The sequence below is a fragment of the Octopus sinensis genome, linkage group LG3, assembly GCF_006345805.1.
Source record: "Octopus sinensis linkage group LG3, ASM634580v1, whole genome shotgun sequence".
NCBI classification, from domain to species: Eukaryota; Metazoa; Mollusca; class Cephalopoda; order Octopoda; family Octopodidae; genus Octopus; species Octopus sinensis.
Genome location: NC_042999.1, coordinates 150,315,818 through 150,339,453, shown reverse-complemented (window position 1 = coordinate 150,339,453; position 23,636 = coordinate 150,315,818). Strand labels below are relative to the sequence as shown.

The following is a 23,636-nucleotide window of genomic DNA, read 5'->3' as shown; positions in this document are numbered from 1 at the left end:
CAGTTTGAACATAAAGCAGGTAGAATATTTGGGCCCAATATAGCCAGTTTAGATGTTTAAATGTTAAAGGGTTAAAAATTTAGTATGTTTGTAGAAATATCATATTTGAAGGTGATTAGTAACAAGCCAATTGAAATATTATATACACCAGTAGTTCTCAACCAGGGTCCGTATAAGATTATGTTGTTAAAATTTATAAGCAATAAATTGGTTATACTTTTACAATACACAAAATATTTATAATTTTTTAATACTATTCTTAATTATATATATTGAGTGACAATGTAGGTCCATCTAAGTAAAATAGATCATTAAGTAAAAGATGGTTGAGAACCACTGGTATAGACAGAAACACAAAAAAATGAGGTACCATATTTACTCATGTATAAGGTGCACTATTTTTTACTTGATTTTAACTGGAAAAAACTGGGGTGCAATATACATGGGTTAAAGCAAAAACTATGAAGGGAAAAAATCTTGTACCAATATTTAACACTGAATTCGGAGCACAACTTATACATGAATAAATATGGAAAATAAATTTGATTAATATGTAGAAATATGAGAACATTGGGGTTGCAAAAATGCTAGACTGCCAGAGTAAATGTCTTGTAATATTTAGTTATGTCTCCTTGTGTTGTGAGATTGAATCCTACAGAGACTTATTTTTCTGAAGTTGATAAAACGAGCACCAGTAATATTCTGAGATTAATTGAAACACTCATATATTTGTGATTTTTGCCTAAGTTAACAAGTCACCATGTACAATGTTGGCCACACGTGGGCACACTTATAAAATAAAATAAAATATAAAATAAACAGTGCAGCACCCATGATGTTTGGAAACATTTTTGTACACCAGAACAAAGCATAGAATAGACAACCTACATTGACTTATTTTTGCTTTCTGTCCCTTATTTTACCCTTCTGACATATAGTGCATGTGAGTACTGTGTACAATAAACTTATTGTTATTAAAAGTGATATCCAAAGACATTTGGGGAATAAAGACATGTAACTTTGTTTGCAATAAAAATACTGATTTTAAAATATTTGTAAAACAAGTTAAGTCAACATGGAATGAAGAGACATAAGTTCTGATATTTCGAGCAGAGAATTTCTTTGAAGGAATTTAGAGAAAAATACTGATCTATTTTGATTAAGCAACAGATCAGTATTTGTCTGGAAGGAGAGCAAAATCCAAATCAACACCTATATATATTACTGGTCCTTATTTTGAGAGAGAGAGAGAGGTGTTTTCAGGTATTTTGAATTGGTAAATTGATGGGCTATTGATGATATTTGTTGAACTGAAAGGGTTCGAAAATGTTTACTCCTTAAATTTTGATTCCTGGTCAGACAATTTCACTTTGATGTAATTGAATTGTTGAAACCACTGAGAAAAGCATGATGGTCACAGATTCCCATTTCCCCTTTACTGTAAAACTGAGTTTGCTCTTTACATAACTAATAATTTCCTTTCAATTTTTCTATCCTCATATCTAATGTCTGTCCCTCTCTTTTCCCATTTTTATAAACCTACCTATTCATTCGGCCATTCTTGATTCTCTGACCCTGTTCTTTTTTTCTACCTTCTTGAATCTTGAAGGTATGTGCCCTGTCTCCTCATTTCATCATCCTTTCTCCCTTTCCTGCTGGGGCAGCCATGTATCTCCTTTACAGCAAAACACCTGTTCCTCTACTCCAATCATAATACAGCCTCTAAACAACTGGTACAAAGTCACCTCCCACAATTCTATGCCCCCACTCCTTAAAGGGCCTTGTCTTATGAGTTACTTGATGACTTCACAAGTGCTGGTGCCATGAAAAACCACCCAGTATACTCTGTTAAGTTGTAAGCATAAAGAAAGGCATTTGACCACAGAAACCTTTCCACAGCAGACAGTGGAATACAATTGGTACTCAGTCAGTTATGACAATGAGGGTTCCAGTACATTCAATCAACAGAACAGCCTGCTAATGAAATTAATGTGCAAGTGGCTGAGCATTCCACAGCCACACCTAACCTTAATGTAGTTCTCAGGGAGATTCAGCATGACAAAGAATGTGACAAGGCTGGCCCTTTGTAAATATAGGTATAGTTCAATTTTGTCAGCTGAGTGGACTGGAACAAAGTGAAATAAAGTGTCTTGCTCAAGGACACAACGAACTGAATTCCCTAACCACTAAGCCACAAACCTTCACAGGTGGCTTGTAGGATCATTTTGAACCATTTAATCCATGCCAATATGGAATATGGACATTAAATGATGTGGAATGATATTTATTTCATTATTGCCAACTGGGGGCTAAACATAGAGAGAACAAACAAGGACAGACAAAGGGATTAAGTCAATTACATTAACCCCAGTGGGTAACTGGTACTTATTTAATCGACCCCGAAAGGGTGAAAGGCAAAGTCGACCTCAGTGGAATTTGAACTCAGAAAGTAATGGCAGAAAAATACCACTAAGCATTTCGCCTGGCATGCTAATGATTCTGCCAGCTCGCCAGCCTTTGTGGAATGATATTAGCTTGATGATCAATGGAATCCAAGACATGGTTTTTACCAACTGTACAAAATGTCTTAAGAAAAACAAGAAGGTAATAACTTCTTGCTTCACTCCTTCTTAAGAAATTAACATTACTTTTTATCATTTACTTGTTTCATTAAATGGATTGTGACCATGCTGGGGCACCGCCTTGAATGGTTTAATCAAACAAATCAACTCTTTTTTTTTTAAGTCTGGTACTTATTGTATGGACTCTTTTTTGCTAAACTGCTAAGTTTAAGGACATAAATAAACCAACATAGTTCCAAGCATTGGTGGAGGACTACACAAACACACAGGCATGCACACACGCATACACACACACACACACACACACACAGGGCTGCTACACTGTTTCTTTCTACCAAATTCACTCACAAGGCATTGGTTGGAAACTACATAGTTGAAATGCATACTTCTTAACAACACAACCTGGCTCGTGGCTATATTAATTAAAGATTTTATATTGTTTCTTTAATTGCATTTCTGAAAGGACAGGAAATTAAGAAAAGTAATAAAGCTAAAAAAAAAACTATGAAAAATATAAATAATTTGGTAATAGTTAAAACTTTTTGTAATAAACTTTGTCTATTTTGCCTGATATGGGGTTATGGTTTGAGTGTTAGTCTTTTGTTAAGAACTACTTTTCCTAACGCCTAGCAAGGCAGAAAGGAGATTGTGATTGAAGTTGTTGTTCAATGTAAAAGGAAGGAAACACTTTTGAAATTAGGCCAACAAGAGTCTGAAATGTCTTTATATATTGTGTGAATCTTTGTGAGGTTGCCTGAAGCTGAAAACATGGCAGTTTTGTATTGTAGTTCTTCAAGATGTATAATATACATCATTCATACATACATACACGCACACATATACATATATATATATATATATATATATATATATATATGTATGTATTCATACATTGATGATGATACCTATATATATATATAAATACATACAGCACACACACATGTGTGTGTGTGTATCACTTTTTTGTGTGAGCTTTCAAATATGTAATTTGAACAGATATCTCTTCCAAAACAGGATGATTCACAAAGCAGAGACAGCTATGAAGGATACAGTCTAATCTTCGATGTTGTAATAGTGAATACCAATGTAATACAGATCATTAAAAAAGTAGATTCATCTTAGCCAGACATGTCCAAGTAAAACATATTTTAATTCACCTTCTATAACTTGAAGGTCTGCCCAGACATATTACCACCATCTTTCTTTCCCATTTGGGATAACCACATATCCCTCCCTACAGCAAAACACCAATTCTTGTCCCTCTATCATGCTTTAGCCCCTCATCACCTGGCATAGAGCCACCTCCCTCAATACTACTCTCACCTAAGTTGAAGAATATTGTCTTGTAAATTACTTGGTTGCCTCACTAGTGCCATTGCCACATAAAAAGCACCCAGTATATTTTGTGAATTGGTTGGTGTTAGGAAGGACATCGAGTCATAGAAACTATGCCAAAACAGACTTTGGAGTTTGGTGCATTGCTCTGTCTCACCGACACTGTCAAACTGTCCAACCCATGACAGCATAGAAAATGGACGTTAGATGTTGATGATGAATGAGATAAAAAAAAGTTTAATTACTGTTTACCGAATTACTCAACTCAAACTGTACTGTACTGTATCTGGACCTGTGCTCTAGCAGCATATAGCTGCATCCACCCTTTTTTGATGATTTCCTAATCCTGGCAGATGACACCTTTGTACTACTCAGGTAACTCTCCAACCCATGGATCTGTTTGGGTAGTCATTTCTGGTGAGGGTTTTATGAGGTCAGAGGGCAAATCCTACTTCAACCTCTTTCAGTCACCTTTTTACAACACAAAGAGGAAACACTGGGTCTGTTCTTTGGCATGCTGATCCCCACACGGCACTAGAGCAATATGAAATGAAGGGTTTTACTCAAGAACACAACACACTACCCAGTTTATGCACTTTAATTTCACATATCTTTCCTTTTGCACTGTATGTTTGACACAAAAAGAACTTTAATCCACAAATATATGTAGATGCAGGTATGGCTAAAAAGTGCAGGCATAACTACCATAGCTGCAACTGTGACTATATGATGGAGAAGCTTGTTTCCCAACCATGTGATCTTAGGTTCAAACCCATTGTACAGCACCTTGGGAAAGGGTCTTCTACTATAGGCCCTGGTTCAATCAAAGCCTTGTGAGTAGATTTAGTAGACAGACACACACACACACACACACACGTATGTGTGTGTATGTTTGTGCTTACCTTTGTCTAGCCATCGCATGACGGTTGTGAATGAGCATCACTATCATACAAGTGAGGTTGTTTGCTTCCAGTCTTCCATGAAAAACATGTCAAGTTATGGGAAGATATTACCTTGATTGGAAACAGGTGAGGGTTGGAAATAGGAAGAAATCTGGCTACAGAAAATTTGCCTCAATAAACTCAGAAAACACATTCCATCTGACCGATGCAAGTATGGAAACGTTAAATGCCAATCATGTATATTTGTGTTTCCTACAACACTTGAATTGCAGTATTGACTTATAAACATGAACCTATATAGAACATGTTTACATGTAAAACCTTATTTTTATAAATGCTGTCTAATTCAAAATGTGTACTTCAACCTTTGTAGGCACAGGCTGAGGAACAGGGAATGCAGTGGGTGCAAGTACATGCCCTAAAATTTTGATGGGACACCGAAAATGCTTTGAACATCCTCCTAAAAAACTTCATCACAAAAACAAAACAAGCAAACAAATACTTTTGAATTAATTTGAAACATTATTTTTCTATTATTGGATTTATCTGATTTGACTGATGTATAAATATGATGATGATGATGATGATTATTATTATTATTAAGGTGGCGAGCTGGCGGAACCATTAGCACACCAGGCAAACTGCTTAGCAACATTTCATCTGTCTTTATGTTCTGAGTTCAAATTCCGCTGAGGTCAACTTTGCTTTTCATCCTTTCAGGGTTGATAAAATAAGTACCAGTTACACACTGGGGTCAATGTAATCGACTCATCCCCTTCCCAAAAACTGGTGCCCTTGTAGCAAACTTTGAAACCATTGTTGTTGTTATTACTATTACTATTATTGTTATTGTTATTATTGTTATTATTGTTACTATTATTATTATTATTATACCTGTGTTTATTTTGATATTAAGATTGAAAAACTTGACCTTGTTCGTAAAAAAAATCTTTGGACCTGGGTTTGCAGCCCCAAAGCAAATTTCATTCCTGCACTCATGTTTGTAGGGATATGTTATATTACTTGAATCTCTAATGTCACTTCAACTGGAAGGAGTTTATATTTTGAGTGACATCGTGAAAAATAGAGAAAAACTGATATAGGTAACTGTATTGCAGATATCTCTGCATATTTTTAATCTGCTACAAATAAAACACACACACACACACACACACACACAAAATATAGAGTTTATGATAGAAACTTAGACCTGGGTCTGTTATAAGCTCTGGGACTCATAAATCCATAGTGTAACTTGTTTCCCTGGCATGTAAGCAACTAAGGTTAAATACTACCCACTGGATGGGACACCAGTTCATCAGAGGGTTAACTCCCCAACCATTGCTGGAACTGATTTACAGCTGAGTAAACTAGAGCAATGCAAAATGAAAAGTTTTGCTCAAAGACTGAGAATTGAAACAATGGTCTTATGACCATGAGAACAACACCCTAACCACTAAGCTAAGCACCTTCATATGAAAAAAAAAAAGAGGGAGTGACCCTAAAGAACAGAGAGTATTCTTTTATTATATTTATTAGTAAAGGAAGAGTTGATTTCATAATCTCTACATTTTGTGGTTGATGACTTGCAAGTTAGTATCTGTCAAGTGGTGGTAAAGGATTTAAAAAGATGTAATATTAAAAGAGGAAGGATAAAGTAAAAGGCGTAAGCTAACATTTAAGAACCAAGGATTTTTTTGTTTTTGCTTTTCTTTAAAAACAAAAATAAATGTGATTACAAATAATTACAGGATATATCTTTTATGAAATATATTGCAAAAGAAAAGACAGATCTTAGACAAGATAATGACTATGATTTGACCTGTCTCTTAACTTAATTAGACATTCTAAGTCATTTTCTAATGACTATCGTTAATGTCTTAGGTCTTTTTCTGTAACAATTTATGAAATTCATCTTTTTTTTAGATGAATACTTACATCACCAATTTAGTAGCAAAAATAGTCTTTTAATGGCCATCCAGCTTAAAGCTGATTATTACGCAAGTTGGCATTAGCATATTTGATGCAGTAAGCTATGAATTTTAATTAATTAATTATGGACGAGGAGAGCTGTGTGAAGATGTGCCACTCCCAAACAGTGGAAGGAATCCGGGGTAGAGGGAGACCCAGGAAGACATAGGATGGGGTGGTGAAGCATGACCTTCGAACAGTTGGGCCTCACAGAAGCAATGACAAAAGACCAAGACCTCTGGAGGCATGCTGTGACTGAGAAGACCTGGCAAATAAAGTGAGTCCACAGCTGTAACCTGCACCAGTGTCGCATAACCAGCCCACTCAAAAAATTACCTTGGATCGTAGGGCGACATACCGTGCTTGAGGAGACCTATTGAGTCAACTACATCAACATCAATACCAAAATCAAATCAAATGGAAATTGTAGTTGCGACCGCCATGCTGGTAGCATGTAAAAAGCACCATCCGAACGTGGCCGATGCCAGTGCTGCTTTGACTGGCTTCCATGCCAGTGGCACGTAAAAAGCACCATCCGATCATGGTTGATGCCAGTTCCTCTGGTGCCTGTTCAAGTGGCACATAAAAAGCACCCACTACATTCTCGGAGTGGTTGACATTAGGAAGGGCATCTAGCTGTAGTAACACTGCCAGATCAGATCAGGGCCTGGTGCAGCCTCCTGGCTTCCCAGACCCCAGTCGAACTGTCCAACCCATGCTAGCATGGAAAACAGATGTTAAATGATGATGATGATGCCATGCAGAAAGAAATAAGTTAGATCTTAGCAGTAAAGGGACAACTGCAGACATGTTTCAGTCTTTTAGACCTCATCAGTAGAGAAGTAATCAGAGATTTACCTAGGGACAGCTGCTGTATGCAAACTTAATAATTAACAAAATATAGATAATATGGACACAAGACATGAATAATAATAATAATAATAATAATAATAATCTATTTACTGTCAAAGCACTATGAATGAACTAAATATTTAATAATTGTCTGGCTATGACTTTAAACTGAATTTGATGGTGGGAGTTGAAGGAATTTGAGAGCGAACATAAAACCAATGATGATGATGATGATGACAGTGGTGGTGGTAATGATGATGATGATGATGATGATGTCATGTATCTATTTCTGTTCAGTTATGGCAGGTCATGTGTTTTTACTGCTCATGTTTTGACAAGAATACAACTTCTGGCTTCTGGCACATGCATCGTACAAATTTTATATGATGTTATCAGTAAATGCAATAGTTATCTGAACTTCTTCCAGCAACATTTTAAACTTACAACTCTTACAATCATGTGGATCGGGGATGAGTCAGGCACTGCAAAACATCACGATATCATGGAAATATTTGTTTAGTAGATAAATATTACTTCTAGGTGTTTCATTCAAATAGCTATAAGGCAACCCTACTTTTGCATCGATTGGGCCGCCTTAGGAAAACATTTTCATAACCATTTGGATGTAGTCCTTGATACACTATGCTTTAAAAAGAAAACAAGAAACTAGGATGAACACATCTGGAATGCTTCTGATCAGAGTTCTGATTCATCAGGCTTGATATGAAGTTAAACAATAGCAGCCACCATTACCAAAATCTTTAATTTTAAAACATATTAGTTTAAAACACATATTGACTAATGTATTAAATTTAAAACCTTGAATTTGCAATATAACTACACACTTTTGTTAATTAATTTATTGTACTGCTTAAATGATAATCCTTACTACAATAGGCACAGTGCCTGAGATTGTTGGGGAAAGGTCTAGTCATTTACATCACCCCCAGTGTTTCACTGGTACTTAATTTATTGATACCAAAACGATGAAAGATAAAGCCACTCTCAGTGCAATTTGAACTCAGAACATAGTGATGGGCAAAATACTGCTAAACATTTCATCCAGCATGCTAATGATTCTGCCAACTTGCCGCCTTGTACTGCTTCAATAATAATAATAATAATTATTATTTTTTACACAAATACAACACTAGAGAAAGGGGGCAAAATAGCAGAGTCAATAGAGCATTAAATAAAATGCCTTGTGGTATTTGCTTGCACTCTGTGTTGAAACCTTATGAGGAGTTACTGAAAAGTTCCTGGTTTTAAGAGTATTACAAAAGGCCTGGTGGGAGGTCCAACTTTCCAAGTTCTTTTACAGGGAAAAACTGAAAGCCTGCTGCAATAAGTGTGTGAATCTGAGAAGGGAATTTGTTGAATAAAATCATAACTGATTCATCTATATTTTCTTTTACCCAAAGCCAAGAACATTCCAGCCCCCTCTTGTCAGTTTTGCTTTGCATCCTTTCAGGACAAAAAAAAAAAAAGGAGGGGGGAATCTAAGACAATGGATTGGCAGATATTTTAGGGTGTTAGATGGGAATTCTTATGTCTCTGATCCTGTCCTTTGCATCCTGACAACACTGGGTCTTTTCTTTGAACATCATCAAGGGTGAAGAGTCAAGATCCTTGCTTGCATGACCAACAACCAAAATAACCTTGTTCAGACCTGCACACAGTAGTGCAGATATGAGGTTAACCATAATTGATGCAAGTTCCACAAAAAGATTACAGGTCTTGAGCGGGTATATTAACCACAATACTTGATTGGTACTTAGTTTACTGACATTGAATTGTTGAATGGGATTCAAACTCAGAATGCAAAAGGATGTAGTCAAATGGCACAAAGAATTTACTCTTTTCTTCTAGTCTTTCTGATAATCCTCATCTTTGCTCAGATACTGGTCTCAAATTTGGCAGTTGATTAAATCAACTTCAGTGCTCAATTGGTACCAATGCTATTGACTCCGAAAGGATGAAAGGTAAAGTTAACCCCAGCAAAATTTGGACACAGAATGTAAAGATTGACAAAATGCCACTAAGCATTTTGTCCAGCGTACTAACGATCCTGCCAGCTCACCAATTTATGTTTGCTCAAATATTGGAACAATCCCCCAGGAAAATGGTCATTTCCTTCATGTTATTGGACAAGGAAAAGCTCTGGTTCAAATTTTTATATTTAAGCCACTCAACAAGAGCCTTCTTTTGTGTATCATCTCTCTGCACTATGTGTTCAATTCCTACCAAAGTAATTTTTTGTTTTGCAACCTTTCAGGGCTGATATATAAAAGTATCAATCCAGAACAGTGGATTGGCAGAACAGCTAGGGCATCAGATGGGAAACCTAACAATATCTGATCCATTTGAGGTCTGATATCAATGGTGCCAAGTTGTATTGGTTTTAAACCAATGGCCTTTTCTTTGGACAACATCAGTGGCATAGAGGAGTGATTTGCATGCATTGACAAGCAGCTAGTCTTCTTAATGAAAAAAAAAAGAGAAAACTTCCACAGGCCTTCATACAGAGGTGGAGACATCAGATCAACCTTGATTAATGAACTATAGATCTTGAGGAGGTATAACAAATGGTTCTTATTTTATGGACCTTGGAAGCCTGAACAAGATTTGAACTCAGAATGCAAAGTGTCACAAAGAATTTAATCTGTTGTTTTACTCTTCTTTCCTACAGTTCCTTGATTGATAATAATGACATGACCAAAGAAGAAAACGGTAAATGCTGAGAGTGGCTTTAGCTGTGAAGGTGTTTAGTCATGTTATAACTTACTTAAAGGCTAATTTGATAAGTAACAGAAGCTTATATCTGCAAGGAACCTTTCCACAAAGAACTAATTACATCAAAGACATGAGTGGAATTTTATTAAAAAGGAAGTAAATTTTCAAAAGATGCCATTAGCAAGAATTTCTAAGTATGTTTGATCATGTTAAGTTTCAAAGGGTAGCAGTCTTGTGGATAAGTAGTTGTATATTTTAATATTTTTCAGATAAAACACAATAAAATAATAATGAAATTGTACAATATCTTCAATGATTTCAAAGTGGGAAAAATCTATTTAAAAGAATGATGAGTGTAGTAGTGGTGGTGGTGGTGGTGGTTATGATGATAGTGTTGGTGGTAGTAGTTGTCATCGGTATCATCATCATACATCTACTTTCCATGCTGGCATGGATCGAATAGGTTGCGATGGTTAGAGTCAGTTTTTACAACATCTCACTGATGTCATTTTTATTTATAGTGAGGACAACATCTCAATGATGCAGCAGGTGATAGATAGGAAGAGATAATAGAGATGTGTAATAGTAAGAGAGAGAAGTGGCGAATATCAGCAAAAGTGGGATGATTAGCAGTTAAGAAGTGGGTTGCTAAAAAGTGTGTGAAGTCTAACAAAGGCACAAAGCCAAAGAACAGCAGAAAATATCAACCCCCAAAAAAATGAAAGGCAAAACTAACTGTGGCAAGATAAGGATTCAGAATGTAAATGAACACTGGATAAAATGCTTCATTTTAGGGTTGATAAAACAAGTACTAGTTGAGCACTAGGGTTGATCTAACGTCTCTTGAAATTGCTTAATGAGCCAAAATTTGAAATCAATATTATTTCTTCCACTTTTTCCTTAGCAACACAATAACAGTTAGATGTGCTGGTGACATGATAAAATGCACTATGTGGCCGAGTTCCTTTTGAGTGTTGGGCCTCATGGGGGCAAAGTGACTGAGTTCCTTTCGCGTGTTGGGCCACACAGAGGCAATGACCAAGACCTTTGGCATTATGTCATGCTTGAGAAGAAGACCCGTCAAGCTGAGCAAAATTGCAGCCATGACAGATACTAGTGTCACGCAAATGGCACCCATGCCAGTGGCATGTAAACACACCCTGGTGTCATGCAAATGGCACCCGTGCCAGTGGCACATAAAAACACCCATTACACTCTCAGAGTGGTTGGCGTTAGGAAGGGCATCCAGTCATAGAAAACCATGCCAAATCAGACTGGAACCTGACGCAATCTTCCAGCATGCCAACTCAGTCAAACCATCCAATCCATGCCAGCATATACAACAGACATTAAATGATGATGATGATGATGTAGGGCTGGGTAGACCCCTTACCCTTGTTGAATATGTGACAACCTGTCTAGTGCTGACATCATGATATAATGCAGTTAGTACACTCTGCAAAGTGGTTGGTGTCAGGAAAAGCATCCAGTTGTACAAACCAAACCAAAAATGAAACCTGTGAATGAGATGTAGTCTGCTAACTCATCTAGGAGAGAAGCAAATAACCCTTCTGATTCATGTCAGCATGATGATACAAGGCCACAAAATTTAGAGGATAGAATAGTTGATTAGACTGAGCCTAGTATTAAACTCGTACTTATATTATTGACCCTTGAAGGATTCAAGACAAAGTTGACACCCCACCACCATCTCTAATAACCATTATTACCTATGGGATTTAACTTCAATATATAAAGTCATCATCATCACTATAATAATCATTTAACATCTGTTTCCCACGCTGACATGGGTTGGACAGTCTGACTGGAACTGACAAGCTGGAGATCTGCATCAAGCTCCAGTTGTGTTTTGGCTGGTTTCTATGGCTAATGCTAACTACTTTACAGAGCAACAATACTAAACACTACAAGGTATTTTAACATCAACTAGACTAAAATAATGGTTTCTATGTTTGGCAGAAGACCACAAATGTAAGAGAAAAGACCATTAGTCTTGGACTACTGGTCTTTTATTTGCTTGATTACAGAACAACGTAAAGCCAATTTGACTTCAGCGGTATTTTTTGCACTAAAATAACAATAATTCCTAACATTGGCATGATACCATAATATTTTTGGGGATGAGGTAGGGTTAGTTAAATCAACTACAATATTTGGTATTTATTTTAACAAACCCCACACCATCACCATTCACCATTCTGAAAATAAGGATGGTTTCTATTTCAGGTGTCAAGCAGAAAATTCTGAAAGTGATGGTTATGAACAATTCAAATACTACCAATATTCCACTGTTACTAACTGTATAAACAATAGAAGAATAGAAGGCAAAAATCAACCCCTGAGAGATCTAGACTAAATACTGCAAGATGCCCCTCAATTCTGCCATTCTCTACTTTGTGGTGGTCGTGGTGGTGATGATGATGATGATCATGGACTCTCCTCCCATTGTTAGATGACATATGAAGGTTCTGCAATTCCTTGCTGAACAACCACCAAGATGATTTGTTTATGGTGATCAAATGTTTGTGTTCACATAAGCTCACTCCCGCCAACAAATTGACACTACCTGTACAGGGGCACCATGTGACACATGTTAGATGACGAAATGGTCGCAGAGCCACGTGAAATGAAGTGTTTTGCTCAAGAACATAATGCAACACCTGATCTGGGAATCAAAACCATGATCTCGCAATCGTGGGTGTAACATCCTAACCACTAAGCCATGCACCTTAACAACAACAGCAACAATGATTTCAAATTTTGGCACAAGGTCAGAAATTAGGGGCAGTGGGGTTAAACTGATTACCTTAACACAAGAGCTCAATGAAAGGATGAAAGATAAAGCCAACCTAATCCTTTATATAATAGTCACAGGGTCTGTAATTTTGAGAGTGCTAACAGTTCTTCCAGCTGACTGCCAACAACAATAATAATAACAATAATAAATTTGCCTGAAACTATCAAATAATAATAATAATAATGATTGATGTGACAATTTACTTTCGTCAAGGGGTTTTAGTTAAGGTGACTGACCGGTTCCACTACCAAAATATTCTAAGTATGAATAATTGTGGCACCAGTTATGATATTGGTAATATAGTTAACTGTGGCTGTGTTGACAGTAACTGCAAGATTTTCAGGCACCTCCATTGGCAGAGAAATTCTTTCATCATAAGAAAAGTTAATTATAATATTCACAAAGGAATTTGTTGGAAGTGCAGTTTTTATTGACAGTAACAAAGTAGTAGATTTGCAGAGAAAAGACGAATGTGAGATGATGCTGAAAGTGGAATACAGGTTTCTTATACTGCTTGAGCAGAAAAAAAAATGTTATTGATGATAATGATTATAAAGTGAAGAAACTTGTCAACTAGGAGACAAACAGACAGACAGACATGAAATAGATCTGGTATAAAGAGGACAAGTCATTGAGGTAGCTGCAAATAGTGATGAAAGAACTTTAATAAACCAAGCTGATTGGCTGATTGATTGACTAAATGATTGACTAAACGCGTGATCAGTTAATTGATTAAATGCTTAACCAACTCACAAACAAAAACGTGTCTTTTTTTTATCTGTTTATCTTTTTACTTGTTTCAGTCATTAGATGTGGCCATGCTGGGGCATAACTTTTGAAGAAATCTTAGTTGAATGAAGCAACCCCAGTACTTTTTTGTTAAGCCTGATACTTATTCAATCAGTTTCTTTTGCCAAACTGCTAAGTTTAGGGGGCTGTAAACAAACCAACACCAGTTGCTAAATGGTAGTGGGGGACAAACAAAGACACAAAGATGCATACACATACATACAATGGGCTTCTTTCAGTTTCCATCTACCAAATCCACTCACAAGGCTTTGGTTGTGAAGGTAATCATTCCAGGTGAGCAGTAACACTGAATAAAGGAGAGATGGACTTCACAATCCACAGTAAAGGCAACTTAGCTAAGAGATTAGTAACACTAAATAAAACTGACACAGTGTAGATATTTTTTTTTAGTCCTGGCAGATAACCTTTCTGGTGTTGGTGGTACAATAAAATGCACTCAATCCATGATGTAAAGAGGCTGGTGAGAGGAAAGGAATCCAGTTAATAAAACTATGCCCAAAATCAAAATAGACACAAATACAATGGAAAGCCTTAACTGCATTTACAAGACTATCAATTTCCATGTTAGTGCTGAGCATGGCAATGAGGAAGTTAGATGTCCACTTTAGCCTTGTGTATCAAGTAATTGCGAGCAACAATAAATTCTTTACTAGACCCTTCCTTCCTGTAAGTTAAAAAACTTCAGGGCTGCTACCATCAATGTTGACATAATGAAAGGTCTGAAGAGATTGTAGAGGTGATGGAGAGGAGATGAGAAGATGTGTGCTGCACACAAGTGATAAGATGGAAGGAAGCCTCAACCAGATTCCTTGTGGATAAGGAACACAGATACAATATCTTCTGAGAAGGTGGGAGGAGTAGACATGTTGGCTTGGAAATGAATAGGTGGAGTAGGATAATTAAACTTAATAAATCATGAGCAGTAACAGTGATCTCTGTACATGTACCAATAATTAAGAAAGACAGATGAAAACAAAGAACCATGAGGCCCCATTGCCGAATGTCTCAATATGGAATGAGAGTGACCGCATTTCTTAGCTGGTGACCTCATCAATTAATCATGCCAGGTAACACGGTCACAACCAGTCAGGTGAACTCACATGCCAAATAGATTTTGTACTCACCAAGAAATGGGTCAGACAGATGGGTGTGAGTATCAAGTTTTTCCAGGTGAATGCATCACTAAATATAGACCAGTGACTAGAGACTTCAGAGGAAGGGTTAAATGGACTCAGAGGTACAACATAATCTAGAGGAGGAAAATATGGCAGCACAAGGATGCTTTTGCTAAATACAGGATCAGAGAAATTGTAGTTTTGTATGTGAGGAAAGAAAAGCTATAAACCTATAGCATATAGAAAACTGGGAGTTTCTACAAGACTTGTGAACCACAGACCAGATTTCTGGTTGGAGCAGTATTCCAGTTGGAGAGAGAGAGTCTGCCTCCATGTAGACTCAAAAGGGGGACTAGGTATTAAAGGTGACAGACATTCAGATGAAAGAATGATTAAGAATACAAGGACAGGGAGAGCAACTGAACCATCATGGATAGTCACTGGGATACTGAAAAGATGAAACGAAGTTGGGTACACACTGGTCACTGACAAAATCAATCAGGTAGTCCAGGATGGTTTCACACCCTGACTAGTAAAGCAATATCCTCATGAACTGCTAGGACAAATGAGATGTTCAACAGAGAAGCAACTACAGAGCTATGAAACTTATAGACAAAGTTATCAAAGCAACAGAGTTATTATACTACTAATTAGAAAGTTAATTTGCTGAGATGCAGCTTGATTTTGTGCCAGGACAGGGTATGACTAATATCTTTTAACTACAAGAAAGTTCTTAGCCAAGAGTAAGCCACTATATTTCATATTTCTTCAAACAAAAGATAGCTTATGACAGGGTACTGAATTTATGTCATTAAGAAAACTGTGTGTAGATAAATAACATGTGAGAGATATGTGAACCATGTAAAATAGTAACACTGTCAGTAAGGTAAGAATTGATCATATGAATTTAATTTGTGGGTAGATGTCCACCAGAGCTTGGTTCTCACTCCACTCCTTTATTATAGATCTCTAGATCTTAAAAGAGGGGTTTCAGACCAGATGTCTGTGGGAACTCTTTTACACTGAAAGCCTAGTTCTCATAAATGAATTGGTTGGTGATGTAGAGAAGAAATCTCAACTATAAAAACAAAAAGAGATCTCAAAGTAAATCTAGCAGAGGCAAAAGTTCTCATTAGCAGGAAAGAAGACAGGACTCTAATACCACCTGGGAGGTGGCCATGCATAAATGAAGAAAAAGAGGAGGTGGGAATTCAATACAGTGTACCCAATGTAAATCATATAAGCATAAGAATTATAGTAGGATCACAAGCTGTGTGATAGAGAAGTAAAACTTTGCATATAGCAGATATACAGGAGTTGTTAGCTGTAAGAGTACTTTGAGGGCTCCTTAAAGATGGTTGATAGCTTTACTCACTTAAGTAACCTAGTTAGCAGTGGATGTTGGGGGTCTGAAATCTTATATGCAAAATGTGCTACAGCATGGTAGTGAAACATGGGTATTGAATGTAGGTGTACAAAGGTTGGAGCCAAGCGAAGTAAGTATGCTCCACTGAATGTGTAATACATGCATGAATGGTAGATCACAAATGAGCAGAGAGAAAAACTGGGGTATTTAGAAAAATCAGATGTAGTGTGCAAAAGAGAAGATGGCAAAAATATATAAGTTAAAGAATTTTATATAATGAATAGTTTTGTTGTTTAAAATATTTACTGATTGACTAACTATAATAATTTTTTTAAAGATGAAACCAAATTGATCCAGAATGCCCTATATCTTTTATCATATGATGGTGAATATATATCATCATCATTATATATATATATATATATATATATATATGTTAAGGCAACAGGAAGAGCATCTGGCTATAGAAAATCTGCCTCAATAAACTCCAACTGACACATGCAAGCATGAAAAGTGGATGTTAAGCTGATGATGATCTACAAAGAATAAGAGATGTCAGCTATGTTTATGTGGTGTTACAACAAAAGTGTGCTCAATACAACTTCAGATTGGAAGTATGTAGAGTCACACATGTTAATTTTTCAAGTTTCTGGTTTTGCGAAATGCTTATTCAGCTTTTACATGTTTCTCTTTCTTTCAAAGTCATGTCTTATATGACAAAGTGTCAGAATATTTTAAGATTAAAAATTAATCAAAATAATAAAAAAAAAAGAGGAAAATAATGATAAATACCTAAAATTAAAATTGAAATTCCAGTCTGCACTCCCTGATTAGTGTTTTTTTTTATGTTTGGTAATCTCAGTATGACAAACGGGGGATGTTTTTGCAAGCCTGAAATAAAAAAATAAAAAAAACTGAATTAAAAAAATTATATCAATATGCAAATATGAAAAAAAAAACTAAAAAAATTTTCATCGTTACTAAAGATAAATTTTAAACTTTACTAAAAAAAGAATTAATCTTTACTAAAAAAAAATTTAATCGCCATGAGATTTTGAATTTCTGATTTTAGAAAACATAGAACTCAACACAATTTTGTTTTAAAAATTTCAATTAAAAATTAAATAAAATCCACCCATTTTCATCGCCCACTATTCCTTGAAGCATTGTGAGGGTTGAGTCTTTAGATACCTCCTCCACTCTATCAGAAACAACTGTCATTAAGCTTCAAATGAAACAGAACTGAAATTTCTATTTGTGATAATTATTCATCACTATTAATTTGATGACTTGAAAATAGAAACAACTCTATACTTTCTAAAAATTCTGTGCAGCACTACCATACCTTTGTCACATTATTGATACAACAAGGATACTGCAAGGAAAATCCCAATTTGAGTTGACAGATTGAGACACAACTATTGATAAAAGTCAGTAGACTGTAACCTTTTACATTGTCACAGTGTTGTGTTTGTGGTGAAAAACTTTCATTTCAAATCTTAGCTCCCAAGTTCTATTCCTCTGATAAATATAAATTTAAAGAGGAAACCTTTCATCATATTAACTTTCCCTAGCTCAGTAATTCTAAAGTGGGGGTCCATATGGCCCTTGGTGGGGTCCATATAAGATTTTTTATTAAAATTTATGAGCAATAAATTGCATATACTTCTACAAAAAAAAAAAAAAATGACCCCCCGCTTCGGTCATGACTGACTGACTGTGAGATTGCACCTAGAAAGTTATCCTCCAAGGCACAAGTCCGGGCAAGGTTGTTTTTATGGAAGACCAGCAGTCGCCCATGCATACTGGCCTCCCCTCTCCACGCCACCAGTGTTATCCAAGGGAAAGGCAACAGCAGATACAGCTTGGCACCTGTGGCATCGCAACTCATTTCTACAGCTGAGTGAACTGGAGCAATGTGAAATAAAGTGTCTTGCTCAAGAACACAATACGCAGCCCGGTCCAGGATTTGAACTCACAATCTCACGACCGTAAGCACAACACTGCAACCACTGAGCCATGCGCTTTCACCATACTTCTACAATACACCAAATATTTTAACATTTTTAATACTATTCCTAACAATATTTAAAATAGAAATATTAAAAGGTTTTTTTAAACATCGAATTGCTAAGAGAGACTACCAGAGTAAATAAGGATCAAAAGGGTCCATAGATAAAAAATGGTTGGAAATCATTACCCAAGATACACAATACAATGACAATATATTTAATAACACCTTGTAGCCCTCACAACTCAAGTAAATACTGCAAAAGCTCATAGGTGACCATTTTTGCTAACTCTAAGCTTAATAATGGCACCAATAAGCATCATTAGAAATGCTTAATTTTTTTTTATATGAATAAAATAAACATAAGTTATTTTGCAGCCAAATTCAAGCTTTTTGCTTTCTTCTGCCTCCTTTTTTGTCTGACTAATGGCATGTACACAGTCTCACTAATTTTCCATGATTATGCCATTCCAGGTGTGAAAACCGAAGTCCAATGAATATTAATTACTCTCATAAAAAGCTTCAACTAGTTCATAAACAACAAAACAGGCCCGGGCTGAAATGTGATAAGAAACTTAGCTCTTGATTTAGTGAGAAATTTTTACTGCGACCTGGCAATGAACAACAAGCACTAGCACTAGACTTGGCAATGCCGGGTCATAGTGCTAGTTGTATTGTATAATGCTGAGCATGATGCAAACATTCATATAATTTTGCATCCCAAAATTAATAAAACTACATGCGGAAGGTTACGAAACAGCTGTAATCATAGGGAAGTCATATAAAAATATAAAACCATATTCACTTCTCACACCTTCTGACATTATGCTTTATTTACTCTTTGTAGAAAAATTCATTGTTAGGATTTCCTGGGTTTTCAGTTACCTGGACATATTCAATTACACTGCATGGTAGTTCATACACTGATAGCTGATTCTGAAAGGCGTGCTTACTATGTAAGCTGCATGACTCTCTAAATTCAACTCTTCTACTACACTTTATATATTTGATATATCATTCTTACAAACACCAAGTAAATAGTTAACTCGCTTTGTGATCATGAATGCATCAAACCTCATGTGTGTATGCTCACATTTTCGCAGATGCTTGTATGAGCAATTGTACTCACACCATGCAGCTTGCTCTTGAGGGCTTTTATACATTTGTTAAGTTATTTTTAATAATTTTCTTGCTGTATTGCGTGTTCATTTCTCTTTTTCCCATCTGTGATTTTATTTTTGATCTTCTATGTAAATGAAGATATTTCCTCCGTCTGGTTGCTTTTCTTTCTACAAAATGAGAAGTTACATTGTGGAAGTGTTATTTTAATGAGTTGTGTCTACCACTCAATGAGATACATCTGCACCACCGGATGCTCCTGAACCAGTTGTTGAGTGTCCCACCTGTGAGGGATCGATGCTAGATGTGTTGAAACAATTGTCATGATTAATAATGATATCATCATCATATATATATATATGAACACACACATACATGCATGTATTTGTGTGTATGTGTGTTATGTATACTCTTGTCTAGACATGAAATGATAATTGTAAATAAGTATTATCATCATACAAGCAAAGTTGTTCATTTCCTGTCTTCTGTGAAAAACATGTCTGGCCATGGGGAAATATTACCTTGCTTGGAAACAAGTCAGGGTTGATGACAGAAGGGCAGAAAATCTACCTCAACAAATCTCATCTGATCCATGCAAGCAAAGAAAAGTGGACATTAAATGAAAATGGATAAAATGATGATGAAAATAGTTCCAAAGCATCTGTAGATTTTATATCTCGATCTCAAAAGAATTTCATCACACGATAGAACTCTTTTTTGTATGAAAATGAGCTTAAGATGAAAACATATTTCTATAATTATTAATTAATTCGATGGAGCAAAAAAAAAAAAAAAAAAGAAACCATCAACAGATAAGGTGCCCAAAATTGCTTTACCTTATCTGCAATGAATACATCTGTGTGAGTATCGCAGATGGCTATGCTGCTAAAGTCTACTTTGATGTTGATCAGAAGATAATATTTAAACAACTCCACATAACTATAACTTCTTGGTATTACTTCTGTTGATTTTCTTTAACCATTTCTCAACTTGATATATCATCTGTGTTTTGTAGACAATGGATATGGAGACAAGACCTTTTCCAAATAAGTCCCGTGGTATTAGATAAAATACAGTGTCAAATTACAAGACAGATGTTATTTCTGCGACTTTTACTACAAGGTATTCATATCAACCATTATATTCCATCATTAATTCAATAAGGAACGAATGGATAAACTGTAAGGCAAGCATTTCTTTGGATGTATTCAGCACTGTGTAATAATTAATTATCTGCTAAGCTTGAAAAGACTGGCACTAGGTATTATTATTTGTCAACATGTCTTTCACTGTATATATATATATGTGTATGTGTGTAAATATATCTATACTTGAGAGTGAGTGACTGAGTGAGCAAGCATGCGTGTGTCTCTCCTGGTTATGACTTTAAACTGTATGTGATAGCGGAACCCTGTTTCAGGAGTTCCAGGGTTTTGGGGAGTGTGGAACCACACTCAGCTATTGCGCCCAGTTCTACTCTGGGCCAGAACATAGCACCAGCCAGGGTCCTACGTATAGTTAATTATCATGTCATGGAACTGAATCAGGAAGGTCACTCACAATCACTTTAATGGACCCAGGGTAAATGAGGCTCTTCAGCTCTTTAGCTGCCGATCTAAGAGAATGTAACTCCATATATATATCATTCATTCTGATAACTACTGGGCTTGTGGGATTAGTTGAAGGACATTAGAGTGGGACCGGATCTACACAAACCATACTTACTATAAAAATATTCTTTGTGAAAGTTGTTTGACAAATCAAGACACCACCACCAACATCATCACATTTTCTTCTTAAGTTGAATAGCAACAGGGAAAAGAGTCAACAGGGACAGGTAGAGAATGCCACTGAAAGACTTCAGCTTTGACCCTGTACACAAAGGGCCATAAAGTGATGGTCAATTTTGACAGACCATGTCTAAATGAACCTTCATCCACTGACATGATGAGAGAGTTCACCACATATATAATCTTTATATCTACCTTTTCCATGCTGGCATGGAGTGGATGAGATTTATTGAGGCAGCATTTTACAGTCAAATGCTCTTCCTATCACCAACCTTTACCTTGCTTTCAATAATGGATTTTTTATCCCACTGGTCTTCACAGGTCAAAACTGATGATACTACCAAGCTAGAGGACATACTGTGCTGGGCATGTATGCCTATATATAAACATAATACACATATGTACATTTCATCTCTCTCTCTATTTATTACTACTATTATCATTATTATTATTATTCCTACTTAAAACAGTGTGATTCGGCTCCATGTGACTTAATTTCACAGGCCTCTCAGCAGAAGCTTAACTCATTCAAGCTTAGTTAACCAATTTAGTTTCAAATATATGTAAACCCCTACTAAATGTGTTGAATGCTCTTTTCTTTGTCCTCTCTCTCTCTCTCTCTCTCTCTCTCTCTCTATCTCTCTCTATATATAATATATATATATATATATATATATATAATATATATATAATTATATATATAGATATATATATATATATATATATTTATATATATATATATATATATATCATCATCATCATCATTCATTTAGCGTCCGTTTTCCATGCTAGCATGGGTTGGACGGTTCAACTGGGGTCTGGGGAGCCCGAAGGCTGCACCAGGCCAGTCAGATCTGGCAGTGTTTCTACAGCTGGATGCCCTTCCTAACGCCAACCACTCCGAGAGTGTAGTGGGTGATTTTATGTGCCACCGACACAGGTGCCAGACGAGGCTGGCGAACGGCCACGCTCGGATGGTGTTTTTTATGTGCCACCGACACAGGTGCCAGACGAGGCTGGCAGACGGCCACGCTCGGATGGTGTTTTTATGTGCCACCGACACAGGTGCCAGATGAGGCTGGCGAACGGCCACGATCGGATGGTGTTTGTTACGTGCCCGCAGCACGGAGGCCAGTCGATGCGGTACTGGCTACGGCCACGTTCGGATGGTCTTCTTGTGTGCCACTGGCACTGGTACCACAAAGATACAAATTCCATTGATGTTCATCTATTTTGATTTGTTTTGATTGATTTTCACTTGCCTCAACAGGTCTTCACAAGTGTCACAAGAAGGAAGGTATGCACAGGTGGACTGACTACGTCCCAGGTAGGGGCCACGGGTTATGGCCTGACTAGTCTTGCCGGGTCTTCGGATGGTGTTTTTATGTGCCACCGACACAGGTGCCAGATGAGGCTGGCGAAACGGCCACGATCGGATGGTGTTTGTTACTTGTCCACAGCACGGAGGCCAGTCGATGCGGTACTGGCTACGGCCACGTTCGGATAGTTTTCTTGTGTGCCACCGGCACTGGTACCACAAAGATACAAATTCCATTGATGTTCATCTATTTTGATTTGATTTGATTTGATTTTATTTGATTTTCACTTGCCTCAACAGGTCTTCACAAGTGTCACAAGAAGGAAGGAAGGTATGCACAGGTGGACTGACTACGTCCCAGGTAGGGTCCACGGGTTATGGCCTGACTAGTCTTGCCGGGTCTTCGGATGGTGTTTTTATGTGCCACCGACACAGGTGCCAGATGAGGCTGGCGAACGGCCACGATCGGATGGTGTTTGTTATGTGCCCACAGCACGGAGGCCAGTCGATGCGGTACTGGCTACGGCCACGTTCGGATGGTTTTCTTGTGTGCCACCGTACTGGTATCACAAAGATACAAATTCCATTGATGTTCATCTATTTTGATTTGTTTTGATTTTCACTTGCCTCAAAAGGTCTTCACAAGTGTCACAAGAAGGAAGGTATGCACAGGTGGACTGACTACGTCCCAGGTAGGGGCCACGGGTTATGGCCTGACTAGTCTTGCCGGGTCTTCGGATGGTGTTTTTATGTGCCACCGACACAGGTGCCAGATGAGGCTGGCAAACGGCCACGATCGGATGGTGTTTGTTACTTGCCCATAGCACGGAGGCCAGTCGATGCGGTACTGGCTACCGCCACGTTTGGATGGTTTTCTTGTGTGATATATATATATATATGTATGTATAGAGAGA

The 23,636-nt window shown here is 36.9% G+C and overlaps 1 protein-coding gene across 1 annotated transcript in view; it reads right to left on the bottom strand.

Annotated features, from left to right (window-relative positions):
• The window catches only part of LOC115209263 (guanine nucleotide-binding protein subunit beta), a 165,393-nt gene that overhangs the window by 24,125 nt on the left and 117,632 nt on the right, over nt 1-23,636 (bottom strand). The window contains exon 2 of the mRNA XM_036501483.1: nt 17,277-17,375. The gene's annotated coding sequence lies outside the window, so the exon portion shown is untranslated. The remainder of the gene's footprint in view (nt 1-17,276; nt 17,376-23,636) is intronic.